The sequence below is a fragment of the Podarcis liolepis genome, assembly GCF_965112155.1.
Source record: "Podarcis liolepis genome assembly, chromosome: 4".
NCBI classification, from domain to species: Eukaryota; Metazoa; Chordata; class Lepidosauria; order Squamata; family Lacertidae; genus Podarcis; species Podarcis liolepis.
Window position 1 is genome coordinate 4566091 of NC_139558.1, and position 14099 is coordinate 4580189.

The following is a 14099-nucleotide window of genomic DNA, read 5'->3' on the forward strand; positions in this document are numbered from 1 at the left end:
GTTCTCTTTGACATCTGGTGGGAGGGCGCCACTACCGAGAAGGCCCTCTGCCTGGTTCCCTGTAACTTGGCTTCTTGCAGTGAGGGAACTGCCAAAAGGCCCTCGGTGCTGGACCTCAGTGTCCGGGTAGAACGATGGAGGTGGAGACGCTCCTTCAGGTATACTATATATGGCTGCATCAGCCTAGTCATCCCTGAGAGGGATCGCAGAGTGCCTTCCTCCAGTCTGGCAATAGCTTCTAGGTACCCACACTAGAAAGTTGTACAGAAGGGAGTCAGTCAACAGCGGCATTTGGAGGCTAATACTGGGGCTTGTTGCTGGTGGTAGCTGCTCTTTGGGGCTGACTCTGCTCTGCTCCTCATCCTCAAATGGGATTGCCCTCTGACTGCCGTTCATATCTAGGCCTGCAGTCTTATTTCAGGCTGCTGGCTGTAACTCTTTCTGGCACTTCCCATATGTTTTTGTGAATTTAGTGTTTTCAGAATTAAGCGAGCCATCAGTGAACTAATGGCATCGTGTTACCTCTGCCCCAGCTTTCTTCATATCTGCCAGTTTTAATTTATCAGCCCACATTATTTAAATTGGTGTTTTGAGGTTTCTGGGTATGATTATCAATTTATACTTTCAGTTTTTCTGTAGCGCATTATATAAGGCACTAGCATCTTGCCAGATTATTTGAAAGGTTTAGAAAAATAACAAGGGCACGAGTTAGGGAATGGAACATGCGGGGCTACCACCACTGCTTTTGCTTCCTCAGTCGCCACAAGCAGCCATAAAAGGCGCAGCAGCTTGGTTTGTATTTCTTGGCTTTCTTGTAATTTGCTTAGAGGTGGTTTTGTTCATCGGTGACTTGTTTTAAAAAAAGTCCCATTGACTGACACCTTATTTCCCTCTCTGAACTTGGAAAATAACTTCTCTAATTCCAGATGAGGCACTCTCAGCAACCAGAGCTTCACATTTCCAGGAGTGGCATTGAAAATACAGTGCCATGCAAAAAGTCCAAAGGACCCTAACTCAGATTTGTCCCATGTGGTTAAAATAATTAGTTCTTCCAATATTGGGGAAAAGCTGCAGCGGGGTTTGAGGGTCTGAGTGGTACTTCTGACCCACAAGATTGCATGAAACTAGGATCTAGTATTCCCCGACATTTTACTGTGCCCTTCCTCAAGCCCCTGGTGGTTAGGGATGCTCAAGGATTTAGTGTGGTCTTTATTTTTAAATAAACTAGCCTGATTTATGCTTCCTGAATTAAAGTGAGAACTGGAACACAGTTCTTAAGCTAAAAAAGCAAACAAACAAAAGACCCAGCCCCTACTAAAAGGTGTTTAAAATGATACATTTCAGGGTCAAAACCAGTGTGAATTTGTGTGAGCATTTTTTTAAAAAAAGTTCAGACTGATGCGGAAATAGGACAGAACCGACTTATGAATGAACACATGTGAAAGTGACACAAAATTGTTAATTTTATTGGAATTTTATTTACAACATAACACAAACCCCCCACCCCCCTAATACACAAACCCACCCTCATTAAACGTGAACATAACATACTGTACAATAAGCATAACATACAACAATACAAATAACCAAATAAAAACTTCCTTTATCTTGTATCTGGCCTTCTTATTTACTTCTTATAAACTGTTTCCTTTATGAATACTTAAGATTTTTCTAATTATAACTTAAATATCCACAAAGTCTCCTACAGACATTAATCAAAACAAGTCCAGGTATGTATTTTAGGGCACTGTTTTGTGAAGTATTCTCTGCATTTCCCCCATGCTTTTTGAAACTCTTGTCTAGTGTGATTTCTAATTGCCTCTGTTAATCTAGCCAGTTCAATATACTCTAACAGTTTTTTCTTGCCATTCCTTTTTTGTTGGCACAGTTTCTTTTTTCCAGTTTTTAGCAATTAGGATCTTTGCCGCTCATGTGGCATAGAGGAATATTTTTTGATCTTCTCTTGCTATAAAAGAAAGTGACACACAAAAAGAACAGACTTGTTTCTCTATCCTTCGTTGCGAAGAGAGGAATTCTTGAGACTCTTAATACCAGGACTGTGAGTTCGAGCCCAACGTTGGGCAAAACATTCCTGCACTGCAGGGGCTTGGACCAGATGACCCCTGGGGTCCCTTCCAACTCTCTCATTCTATGATTCTAGGTTGAGCCTTCCTGCTTGTACAGATGTTTTTGCCTTATTAGCAAGCAGCACCTGCCTCCTGTGCTTCACTGATCATCCTTTCTGAAGTTGCCTGTGTATCTCAGCTGCTTTACATATATTTATGCAACATAGGGTAAATCTGTTTTTATTTATTTATTGCATGTATATTTCATGCTTCCTCCAGGGAGCTCAGGTTGGCACCTTCCCTTGCTTTTGCCTGTTATTTACTTTACCTATGGTGTGTCACTGAACTTCACAAGGCGTACAAAGTGCCTGCTCACATCTTCACAGAATGTGTGTGTGTGTAGGAATGATTTTCCCCACTGTTTTTGTGTGTATTGCAAAACCAAAAGTAATTTCCATGACAATGTTAAAAACAGAAGACCAAATCACTCTGCCACCAGCTAGCACTGCAAGTGTCATTCATCATTATCAGAATTAATTATGTCCCTGTGCCCAAATTCTTACATGCAGTAGGCTGGGATGTGCACACCCAACCACCCACCTCTCTACCCTCCACCCAGGCAAGTATAAGACATTATCAGAAGTCAAGGACACATTTGAGCCAGGTAAAAATGCTCATGTGGGGCGAAATAAGATAAGAGAGGGGCTGTATCCTGGGGTGATGATGTGGTAGCGTGTTGCGTAGGAAGAATTCCAAAGATACAGAGGACTGGAGAGCAACATTTGGCTCGTGGGCCTGAAGTTCCCCACTCCTCTCCTAAATGAATTCATACTTTATATCATAACCTTCTGATACAACTGACTGAGGCCTCGGCTGTTTGTTTCTGTGTATGGATTTTCTCTATCCTTTTAGCTAATCCAAGCAGCAGAATATCCAGGACTCACAAGAAGATGTGGAAGCCGATTGGCAAAACGCACATGAAGAATTGGAATGTTTATGACCCAATTGCAATGTAAGGCCTCTGTTTGGAAGATCCATTCACATAATTCCACTCCATTAATCTGCATTTTTAACCCCCCCCTCAAAATACATATTTATACAGCACCAACTATGTACTGGCAGATTGCAAAATTTCATAGGCAAAAATAGAGGGGTCCTTGCTCCCCTGAAAGCTTACCATTCAAAACAGACAATGGGGAAAACAGCAGTGACAGGATTGATGTGGACAAATGCATTACAGCTTGCTTATATTTGAGAATGAGGATTAACAGGATAAGCCAAAGGCCCTGTAGGAAAGAAGAGTTTTGAGAGGGCATTTGAAGGAGAAGAGAAAAACAAATAGCTTGTAAATGAAAACTCCTAAAACTTCCTAATTCCCACAGAAGAAACAAGCACAAGTACAAATATAATTTTGAGTTATGTTTCCAAGTCTGAATAACTTTGCACACATCAGTAGGAGAATCCTCATTTACCCTCTCCTATCACTTATGGTGAAACCCCACATGGAAGGAGATGCTCGTATCAAGTCCTGTTGTCACACTATGTTATCACACTGAAGACCTATGAGACAAATCTGAGATCCATGACCTTGCAAACCATCAACTAGCAGAGTGCACTCTGGACATGGAATTTGAGGTGAAATAAATGTTCTTAATTCTGTTTTTGGAAATCCAAAATTTTGAGAAAATTTAGTATAAAACATTATTTATATTCTTATATCAGTATCCTACTTTTTTCATACAGTTAATTTCCAGGAGGTCTCCTGTCCATGCATGGGCCAGATCCATAATGGCAAGGTGGTGGCCTTATGGGACTTCAGACCACACCAAAGCGCCCCCCCCCTGCTTTTGTCATGGGTAAGTGCAGTCGCAGCAAAGGGAATCCAAGCCTTGTAGCACTGTTTTCTTTTCTTTTTAATATGGGCCCAAGATACATTCTGTGTTTCTCATTTTTGTAAGATATAAATATTACCAGTTTTATTTTTCTAGAAAAAAAGGTGCCAGAACTCATCATGAACACCTCTCTTGTTCTTTTATAATGACAACGGAGGCCACCTGAGGTGCTGAAACTGAGTTCTGGCTGAAAAAAACAGTTGTTCATGGGAACAGCCATGGTATATATTTCTATTAGACCTGCAATCTGTAATCATTTTTGAAGTGTAGGTGGGTTCCCACGAGGCAAGACACAGCGATAACAGCAGTAACTTTTATTGAACTACGTAACTGGAAACAGAGGCAAAGCAACTGCTTATATACATTCCTGAAAGTCTGGGCCACTCCCACTCCCAATGTGATTGGCTGTCTAAATTTCCAAGCTGTGAATCATGACTCAGACTTCAAGGGCCAATGGCAGAGGCCCAAATCCTGAAATGTTCTGTGATTGGGTATCATGTATTGAATCAGAACACAGGAGCTCAGAATCCTTAGTCCAGGCTCAAGCTTAGGCAAACACAAACCACTGAATACATAACAATTTTAATCAGTAAATTCATGAAGTAATGTTCCATGGAGAAATCTTGTACACAAGAAAGTGGCATAAAGCAATTTGGTCTAAGTTAACCAGTGTAAAGTTACACCAGATCCAAACTTGGTTCAGCAGCAGGACTACTGCCGCCTGAATCAGCATAGGTCTGGCAGAGGCAAAACAGACCTTTAAAATAATGTTTGTATCACAGCACTCTTTCTGCCAACTTGACTTATGCTGGATTGCCAAGTCTTGTGAGCTGAATTGGCTTAGGCTGCAGCCAGCACCCCCCCCCCCATCCCCAGTCTGACCACCACCATGACCCTGGATTGCTCCCCTTCTAGGGCTTGTGGCATTTGCAATTTGCTGGGCTCATCTTAGTTGGATAGGGGAGATGCGCCAGCATGTCTTTGAGTGACCTGAGGATCAGAGAGCGAAGCTGTGGTAGCCCAGCAGCACCAGGAACCTCCTGCCTCAGCTGGAGATCTGCTGGATCCTAAGCTGCTCATTCCATACTGAAGTGCATTGTGCCCACAGTTGCGCAACATGATTCTATCTACATTTATGTATGGCATGAGACACATTTGCCCATTACATCTAACTTGCCTTATATCACTTCCAGAGCACTTGTAAAGCCATCTCTGTCCGTGGTGGGCAGGTGAATTCTTCACCCTGGGTGATCTGAACTGTTATAAAACGTATTTTGACCATCCTTTGGTCTAAATCTTTTACCCCTTTCAGACTTGAAAGCATTTCTTTGCACAGTGATAGTGGTGTATTACAATTTCAATACTTGGAAAATGTTTAAAAATATTTTTTTGCTTGTTGTCCAATCAGCTTGGGTTACATGATAGCATACATTTTGACCACATATTTTCTTTTCTTTTCAGTGCTGACTTTAACAATAAACTGTGATCCAACGTTTCATAAAACAAGCAGTCCCATTATAAATGAACATATATTTTGCAGAACTAATACCATAGTGGCATAGTTGCATTCACTGAAGTTGTAAGCTGCTTAAGAATGCATGCTTTAAATCCAGTTCTTTAGCAGAGATTAACTGAACTCCTAGTGGGAATCACGTTTAAAACACTTCCTTATGTGCTCAATTAATGAAAAAAGAAAGCTGTATCATGTTTTTAGCTAAAGACTCCAAGGAGATTATTTAAGAGGTATTTGTCATCTTGAATGCATTCCTTGGCTGTATAAAATTACTTTTATGATCACATTATCTATTCATTCCAACCAGCAATCCTAACATAAAAAACAAAACCACTTAAATAACCCCAGGAGCCAACAGCATTATGGTTTTATGTGATTACATATAGCATAAATATAGGTACTCTATAAATGTAAGTACATTTGTACATACACCTTATGATTAAATTCTGAGAAAGGGGTGGAGGAGGAGGAAAATGACAGTTTCTAAAAAACACAGAACTTAATATTGCACATGAGATTGGTAATTTGCCAAATGTTTGCTCACATAATGTCTAGTTCAAAGTTTAGCAGAATGTGAAGATAATGTTAAGTCTATTAAAAACACCATTAAAATAATTTGTTTTTAATTGAATAATGAAATTAAGGCTATCAAGTAAGGCTTCCGTTTTGCTGACATTTTCCCAATCACTGTAGATGGCTAGAAAATACTTTCTTAAATGAGCAGTAATGGCCTGGATGGTTGGTTCTTACTAGCTACTCAGTACATAAGCTCCGTGCCCCGCTCTCCTCAGGACGGGGCTGCAGAGAAGCAGTCTGTGCATACGAAGCCCTAGTATGATTGGTAGGCTAAATCGTGTCCTCCAAATCATGGAGAGCCACGTGTTGTGGTGAGATCACCAAACTGCCTTCTTGTTGCTGGGGCGGGCCCGTTTGGATGATCTCCGCACATCACTGGTTGCCTCTTTGTTACTGGGGAAAATTTTCTGTCATTGGGGTTTGATTGGCAACTAAGGGGCTATTTAGGGGCTGCATGAGGCGAAGTACTTGCTCTTTCGCATCATGCAGTGGATCTCCCGCCCTCCCTCCCTCCTTATAATTTAAGGTTGTGTTTTTGACCTTGCTATGCCTGTCATGGGGTCGTCTGCCTTGGAGCAGGGGCCTGGTAGGAATTTTGCCACTTGGCTGATTGGCGGGTGCCATTTGGTTTTTGCCTACCGTGTAGCAAATCGTCACAACTTGGTAAGGTTGGCGGTTAGGCATTGGTTCATTCTTTGGTGGAGGGGATTATGGATTGGCTGTGCTGGCCCCTCATTTTTTGTTCTTGCTACTAGGGAATTCCAGGGGCTTGATTTGCTCTGTCCAATCAGGGGTAGGGCCATGCCAGAGTTCCTGGGAGCATCTGGGGTGAACTAAGAGGCGGAAATCCTCCTCTGGGCTCCCCCAGTATGTTTTCCCTTACTGACCTCTGGAGGTCCCAGCTGTCAGTCCTGTTGCGTGTTGAGTCCCACAATGCCACCCCCCAAAAAATTCACACTTCACACATCAAATTTTGTTTAAGGTTTTTGGCATAATTTTTTGGCCACAACTTTATTCAAAATACAAAAAATGTGAGTGGTTGCTTAGGCATTGGTTATGACTATCTGTCCTTGCCCTCAGGGACAGAGCTGGCCTTCCAGACACCAACGGAAGCCAGCGTGGGAAACAAGTATTGGGTGAGAAAATGAATCTGGGCATCAGCCCCTCACTTCTCACCCTCATGTTCCTGTGGGGCTTGCACGGCCCAAGTCCGATGCCAGGGACAAGGGCGAAAAGAATGGCAAGTCCCTGGATTCCTTTAACGGAATTCCCTTTCCGCACCATTTGGAGGGGTAGGCACTAGTGGGAAGATTAATTAAGTGACCCAGCAAGATCAGATCTGATGAAGCATCACTTGCTACAGAGGAAGTATTACAAAATAACTTCCTTCAAGGCAGACAGCTTCTCCATAGGCCAGTGGTATGTTTTAGCAACGATATCCAACTGGATCCCTAAATAAAATGGGAATATGGGCAAAAGGTATTGAGCTATTGCTTGCCAGCTTCCAGCCCCCGCTTGGGCAGGGGGCATCTTGTGCTGCCATCCCTAAAGAAGTCCCGACAAAGCTGCCGCCGAGCCAGCTTCCTTTCCAGACACACACTCTGTGCAATGCAAAAACACACTCCGTGCAACACAACTACACACTCCGTTCAATGCAACTACACACTCTGTGCAATGCAAAAACACACTCCCTGCAATGCAACTACATTCCATGCAATGCAAAAAACACACTCCGTGCAATGCAACTACACACTCCGTTCAATGCAAAAAACACACTCCGTGCAATGCAACTACACCCTCCATGCAATGCACACACTCCATGCAATGCAACTACACCTTCCGTACAATGCAACAACACACTTCGTGCAATGCAACAACACCCTCCGTGCAATGCACACACACCCTCCGTGCCATGCAACTGCAAATCTCTCACACAATGCAATGCAATTGCAGCCGGTGCAGCGCCGTGCTCTGCAACGCACAGAGCAAACTGCAATGCGGGCACGCAAAGGTGCTCTCTCCCGCTTGCATATTGCAAACGTGGCGCCCGTTACATCCTTTGCAGTGAGGTAACCACCAAAAGGACCTAAGTGTCCAGGTAGAGCAATGGGGGAGCATGCAGCTGTCCCATACAGGGACCAATCCTGCAGCCTTGGCATTACCGGCACTATGCGCTGACCCAGTGAAACCAATGCTTCGTGCACCACATGGGGACGCTATTCAGGCCAGAATCGCTGCCAGAGGCCATTGCATTCTAGGGCCAAGCGAGCAAAGCCCTAGGATCACCTGCTAGGCCAGACATAAATGTTTCCAGTGAAATAACAGAGTTGAGGTAGCCCACAGCTTGTCCAGGTACCCCTGCTTGCCCTTTTAGAGGGAAGCACCCCCTCAAGAAATACAAAGTTCTTTTATCACAAATGGGCCAAAATACCCAGCAACGGAATAGTCCAAAAGTAGCAGTTTGTTTTGTTCTGTTTTGTGATAACAATGGCTAAGAGGGGGATATGAACCCTGTCTCCCAGGTCCTAGTCCTACACTTTAGCCACTAAGCCACAATGGCTCATCTCTAAAATGGCAGTCGCCACTATCAGGGCAAAACAAACTTGAAGAAAATATACTTGTTCAGAAACAGCATAGTTCAAGAGCATATACAGTGTGCTCATAGTCATTGGAGGCATAGAGAGCCTCTGGCGCCCTCTGTCTGCCTCAGATATACATTAGCAGCAACTGAGCCTGCAAGCAGGTACATTTTTATAGAGAGGTCAGAGACTTAACAATTAACTGCTACCTGTAGCATACTTAGGCTTGGAAGTTATGTGCAGGCCGAATAGCTTGAGAATCTTAGTCTCATCGCAATATTAAACGAACTCAAAATAGTGCTCCCGCCCAAGGCTAGCTTAAAATTTGGCCAACAGCGCTGCACACACCCAAAATAAAGCCAACCTTCGGGGATACTATAAACGAAAGTGATACCAGCTAAGCTGGGAACAGCCCTGACTAGCCCCACAATTTCAACAAGAGAAATGGGGGAAACCTTTTTGCAAAAGAAAGCCCCTAACGGGGGCTCTCTCCCCATTGGGAAAGGCAAGCCACAGATACAGGGAGAATCTTCCCACAGGGCAGGGTAAGGGGTGGGGTGGGAAATCGAACAGGAAAAGGGGGGAATTAAATTATTTAAGGGACTAGAGAGGATTAAAAAGAAAGGGGAAATAAAGAAATGTAACCAGACAATGAGAAGATTGTACAAGTGCTCCATGTGATCCGATGCAAAATGGCCAAGAGGACACCCAACGTCGGGTGTCCTATATTTAAAGACTCTGACCCCTCCTCCAAATTGGCAACAATCAAACCCCCCCCAGCAACCCAATTTAACCACTTAAAGGCTTGATTCCTCCCAAAAATCTGCCCAGTAACAGCAGGGTGGCTGGTTCCCCCAACCGCCACACGTGCTCTCTGCTATGGAGAACACACTTTCCTGCCGGTGCTGGAAAGTAGTAGTATGCTACTCCAGGTTCCATGAAGACAGCAGGGCAGAATAAGTAGAACAACCCAGCAGGGCAGAATAAGTAGAACAACCCTGTTTATTAATATATTTTCACCTATATCATAGAAACAGAAAATAATCTAAAATATATTTCATATGCATTTCTACCTGGAAACTTTGATTCTAAATTAGGATATATGTAGAATTACCTTTAAAGAAATGTATGGATATCCATTTTTGTAATAGTGCAAATCAAGTGTCAATACATTTTGGTTACATGCAGGACATTTTCGGATTTGAGCTGTTTTAAACCAAACGGCATAAAGTGTTCTTAACCAAATGTTTTCTGTACAAACATGGCACTTTCATAGAATTGCCCTCCTGAAAGCGCACTTTAAAAAGATTGTTTGTGAACATTTTCAGTCACAGTGTTTCACCTCTAGAGTCCAACGACATTTGGAGAGCTTTAGGTTGCCCCTGAGATACATGTTGAAGTCACTGAGGGATGAAGAAAAAGGAGAGCACATACAGTGGTACCCCGCAAGACGAACGCCTCGCAAGACGGAAAACCCACTAGACGAAAGGGTTTTCCGTTTTGAAGGCGCTTCGCAAAACGAATTTCCCTATGGGCTTGCTTCGCAAGACGACAGCCCATAGGGAAATCTCCGGGACAGCGGGGAAGCGCAGCGCGTCTTCCCCACTGTCCTCGGACCTCCTCCCGCCGCCCGGCTTCGGAACGAATCTCCGATGCCGGGCGGGGGGGGGGAACGCCTCCTCTCGCCGCCCGGCATCGGAACGAAGCTCCGATGGGGGGGGACGCCTCCTCCCGCCGCCCGGCATCGGAACGAAGCTCCGATGCCGGGCGGGGGGGGGGAACGCCTCCTCCCGCCGCCCGGCATCGGAATGAAGCTCCGATGCCGGGCGGGGGGGGGGAACGCCTCCTCCCGCCGCCCGGCATCGGAACAAAGCTCCGATGCCGGGCGGGGGGGGGGAACGCCTCCTCCCGCCGCCCGGCATCGGAACAAAGCTCCGATGCCGGGCGGGGGGGGGGAACGCCTCCTCCCGCCGCCCGGCATAGGAACGAAGCTCCGATGCCGGGCGGGGGGGCGGGGACACCTTCTCCCGCCGCCCAGCTTCGGATGGCTTTCCTGAAGACTTGGGATGGGAGGAGGGTTTTCCTTCCCACCACCAACATTCAGAATGCTGTTCTGAATGTTGGCGGTGGGGAGGAAAAACCATCCTCCCACGCAAGCCCCGGGAACAGAGGGAAAGCGCTGCGCGCCTTCCCCTCTGTTCCTGTACCTGTCCTGAAGGCTTGCGGTGGGGAGAAAAGCCCTTCTCCGCACCGCCAGCCTGGCAAGTGGTTTCCCTAGGAACGCATTAATTGATTTTCAATGCATTCCTATGGGAAACTGTGCTTCGCAAGACGAAAAACTCGCAAGAAGAAAAAACTTGCGGAACGAATTAATTTCATCTTGCGAGGCACCACTGTAAAAAGATGCACTTTAAAGAGTTTATTGAGGACCAATACTTTTTAAGTTGAATTGTCTTATTGGGGAAAATCATAAGTATTCAACTTAACATAGCTGTAGAAACTCAGTAACAAAAGCACTTGTGTGACAGTTTAACATGTTTAAAACAATTAAATAAAAAAGAAAGGCCGTGACAAAAAAATGGGACTAACTAAAGACCAGCAAATACAGCATGTAAAAATAATAATTGTTAATCTCTTTAAGAATAGCAACTGATGATGTGACGTAAAAGGTATCAGTGCAGTTTATGGGTTAATCAAGAGGGTTTAGCCAGCCCACACAAAAAAATGTAACTAAATATGTAAATGTTCAAAAAACCACACATGTAATCACTTGAAACAGGATGTTCATTGAAACACAGATTATGAACAATGAAAATTTCCTCCCTTATAATCCTAAGTATTTATGCTTATACTTTATGTTTTATATCTTTCTGGCTTTACCAGAATCGGTTTCATCAGTATTTTGTTGACATTTCCACCAGCAGAAGCACATCAGGACACCTGGACTTGCTTTGGAACCTGAGCTGCTTGGTGCGGATAAAACAGGCTGGGAAGGACAACGTGGCAAGCTGAAAAGAAGGAACAACTGATAAGTACACTCTTCCGGTGCCCCACTTCTCTCCTTCAACTTGCACTCTCTTGCATCACTTGCAATAGAAAAGATGTGTGGGCTAAGATAAATGAGCTTAATTGTCTAACCTGATATTTTGCATCTCCCTGCCGTTTGGAAGGGAAGAGGCACTGGTCTACAAATGTGCTGAAATATGAATGGATTAATGGAAGAGGCCAAAAGCTCAGCTACTCTGTAAAACAATACAGGAGCAAGGGGGCCCTTTACTGGTCCTTGGCAGTACATCCTCTCCGTCTAGATTTAGGCTTGAAAGACCAATTAAATATGTGTGTGCAAGGGAAGGTTGGTTGCAAGCATTGCACCATTTGTGACAGTGCACAATTTATTGCTGATCGCAATCACTTAACGTACCAGTGCTAGCTTCCCATTTCTGAGATTTGTGGATCTTTAACTGGCTGTGTTTTTTTAAAAAAAATACTAATTAAATCTTATACTGTGTATGCAGTAATCAGAGATGTTTCTACAACTTGGCATAGTGTACGACTCTGACACTGTTGATATGAGCTGCCAATCAGCCAATGGGCACATGGGAAATCATATCTGATTTATAAAAGGAAGGCCTCTATGCAATAATTGATGTGACATGACACCATCACCAAAGTTATTCTTGGGAAATAGTAACGGTTGATTTTGAATACTTTGACACTTCACAGATACCTGTCAACTTTCTGTCTGATGAGGGGCATGTTTACTTGTTCTGAATTGTTATGAGAACATCCAGTATCTAGTACAGCTGTATTCCAATGCTTTCGTTCTTGGGTTAAGATGCCCATTTGCTGTTGGCAAAAGTTCTGCATGGGATTATAAAGGCCTAAATGAATAGAGAATATCCACAGCTATTAGACAGCGTGTGCCCAGGGCATCTATCCTAATAGTTGTAGTGTGCCCAATGAAGCTTTGAGCTGGACTGGGGAATCAAAGTAAGCTATATTGAAATCAAAATATGAGGTCACCAGCTGCCCACCAGCAGAAGATAAATACATCTTTTTGCACTGCCAAATGCTGAAACATCATGGAATCAGTGAAGTGTAATATTATGCCTAGGTTTCTAATGCATTTCTTCAGTGTTTGGCACAATATGGCTAAGTGGCCGATGTGCCATGAAATCTCTAATGTACCTTCGTGTCTGAGAGGTGGCCAAAGACAAAGCAATAGTATTATACATCATAGGCATTAATGTATAATACTTAAGTGCCTCTTCAAACTGGTGGTGGTGATGGTTTGGTGGTTTGTGTTTTCTCCTCTATAAAAGACCTTTTACTGCTCAATGAATTCAGATTATCAGTTTGACGCAGTAATTGAAGTGACGTGACAGCATCACCAGAGTTATTCTTGGGACACAGTGACTGCTGATTTTAAATATTCTGACACTTCACAGATACCTGTCATGTTTACATCTTGCCCTGTTCTCTGTAAAGGGGACATAACTCAGCAGTAAAGCATGCAAGCAATCTCAAGGTTAATTATTTCCTAGTATCTCCAATTAAAGGATATTGGGTAGCAGCGCTTTATTAGACCTTTGCCTCAGAATCTGGCCAGTTTCATATGGAGATGACAACACTGAGCTTGATAGACCAATGGCCTGACTCAGTATAAGATAGATTCATAGCTTAAAAAAAAAGAAAAAAGTTGTAGGTGAATTGTGTTTCTCACCTCCTTAAGTGGGTTTTCCAAGTTTGCACTCCTGGGCACTTTCACAAATATGGACAATTATGGTGGTCAGAGCTCAGAATTTGGAAGACTAAACACTGGTGTATCTAAAGCTCATATTTATTAATCATAAAAATAAAATTTTGCATCCATGAGAGATGGCCATCCAACCTCTGCTTAAAAACCTCCAATAAAGGAGAATTCACCACCTCCCAAGGGAGTATGTTCTACTTTCAAAAAGCTCTTACTGTCCAAAAGTTCTTCCTGATGTTGAGTCAGAATCTCCTTTCTTGTAACTTGAAGCCATTGGTTTGTGTCATACCCTTCAGAGCAGGTGAAAACAAGCTTGCTCCATCTTCCATGTGACAGCCCTTCAGATATTTGGAGATGGCTCTCATATCTTCTCTCAGGCTCCTCTTCTCCAGCCTAAACATAGCCTGCTCACTCAACCATCCTGCATAAGGCTGGGTTTCCAGACCCTTAATCATCTTGGTTGCCTTCCTCAGCACACCTTCCAGCTTGTCAACATCCTTCTTAAATTGTGGTGCCCAGAATGGGACACAGTATTCCAGGTGTGGTTTAACCAAGGTAGTACAGAGAGGTACTATTAGTTCCCTTGATTTTGGATACTATACATCTGTTGATACAGCTTAGAATAGTGTTAGATTTTTTTCAGCATGAGTCTGAAAGTTACTTATATACATAGGGGATGGTAGCCCAGGTCAATCAGGATTCTTGTCCACATAGAGCACA

The 14099-nt window shown here is 43.7% G+C and overlaps 1 long non-coding RNA gene across 2 annotated transcripts; it reads left to right on the plus strand.

Annotated features, from left to right (window-relative positions):
- The first annotated feature begins 303 nt into the window (after positions 1 to 303).
- Positions 304 to 13487, plus strand: LOC310706092. Of its 2 annotated transcripts, none has more exons than XR_014525661.1 (3): positions 304 to 3078; positions 3810 to 3922; positions 11548 to 13487. It is a non-coding gene; the product is annotated as an uncharacterized lncRNA (long non-coding RNA). The 2 variants fall into 2 exon arrangements; XR_014525662.1 differs by having other exon boundaries at positions 11551 to 13487.
- Positions 13488 to 14099: the final 612 nt, after the last annotated feature.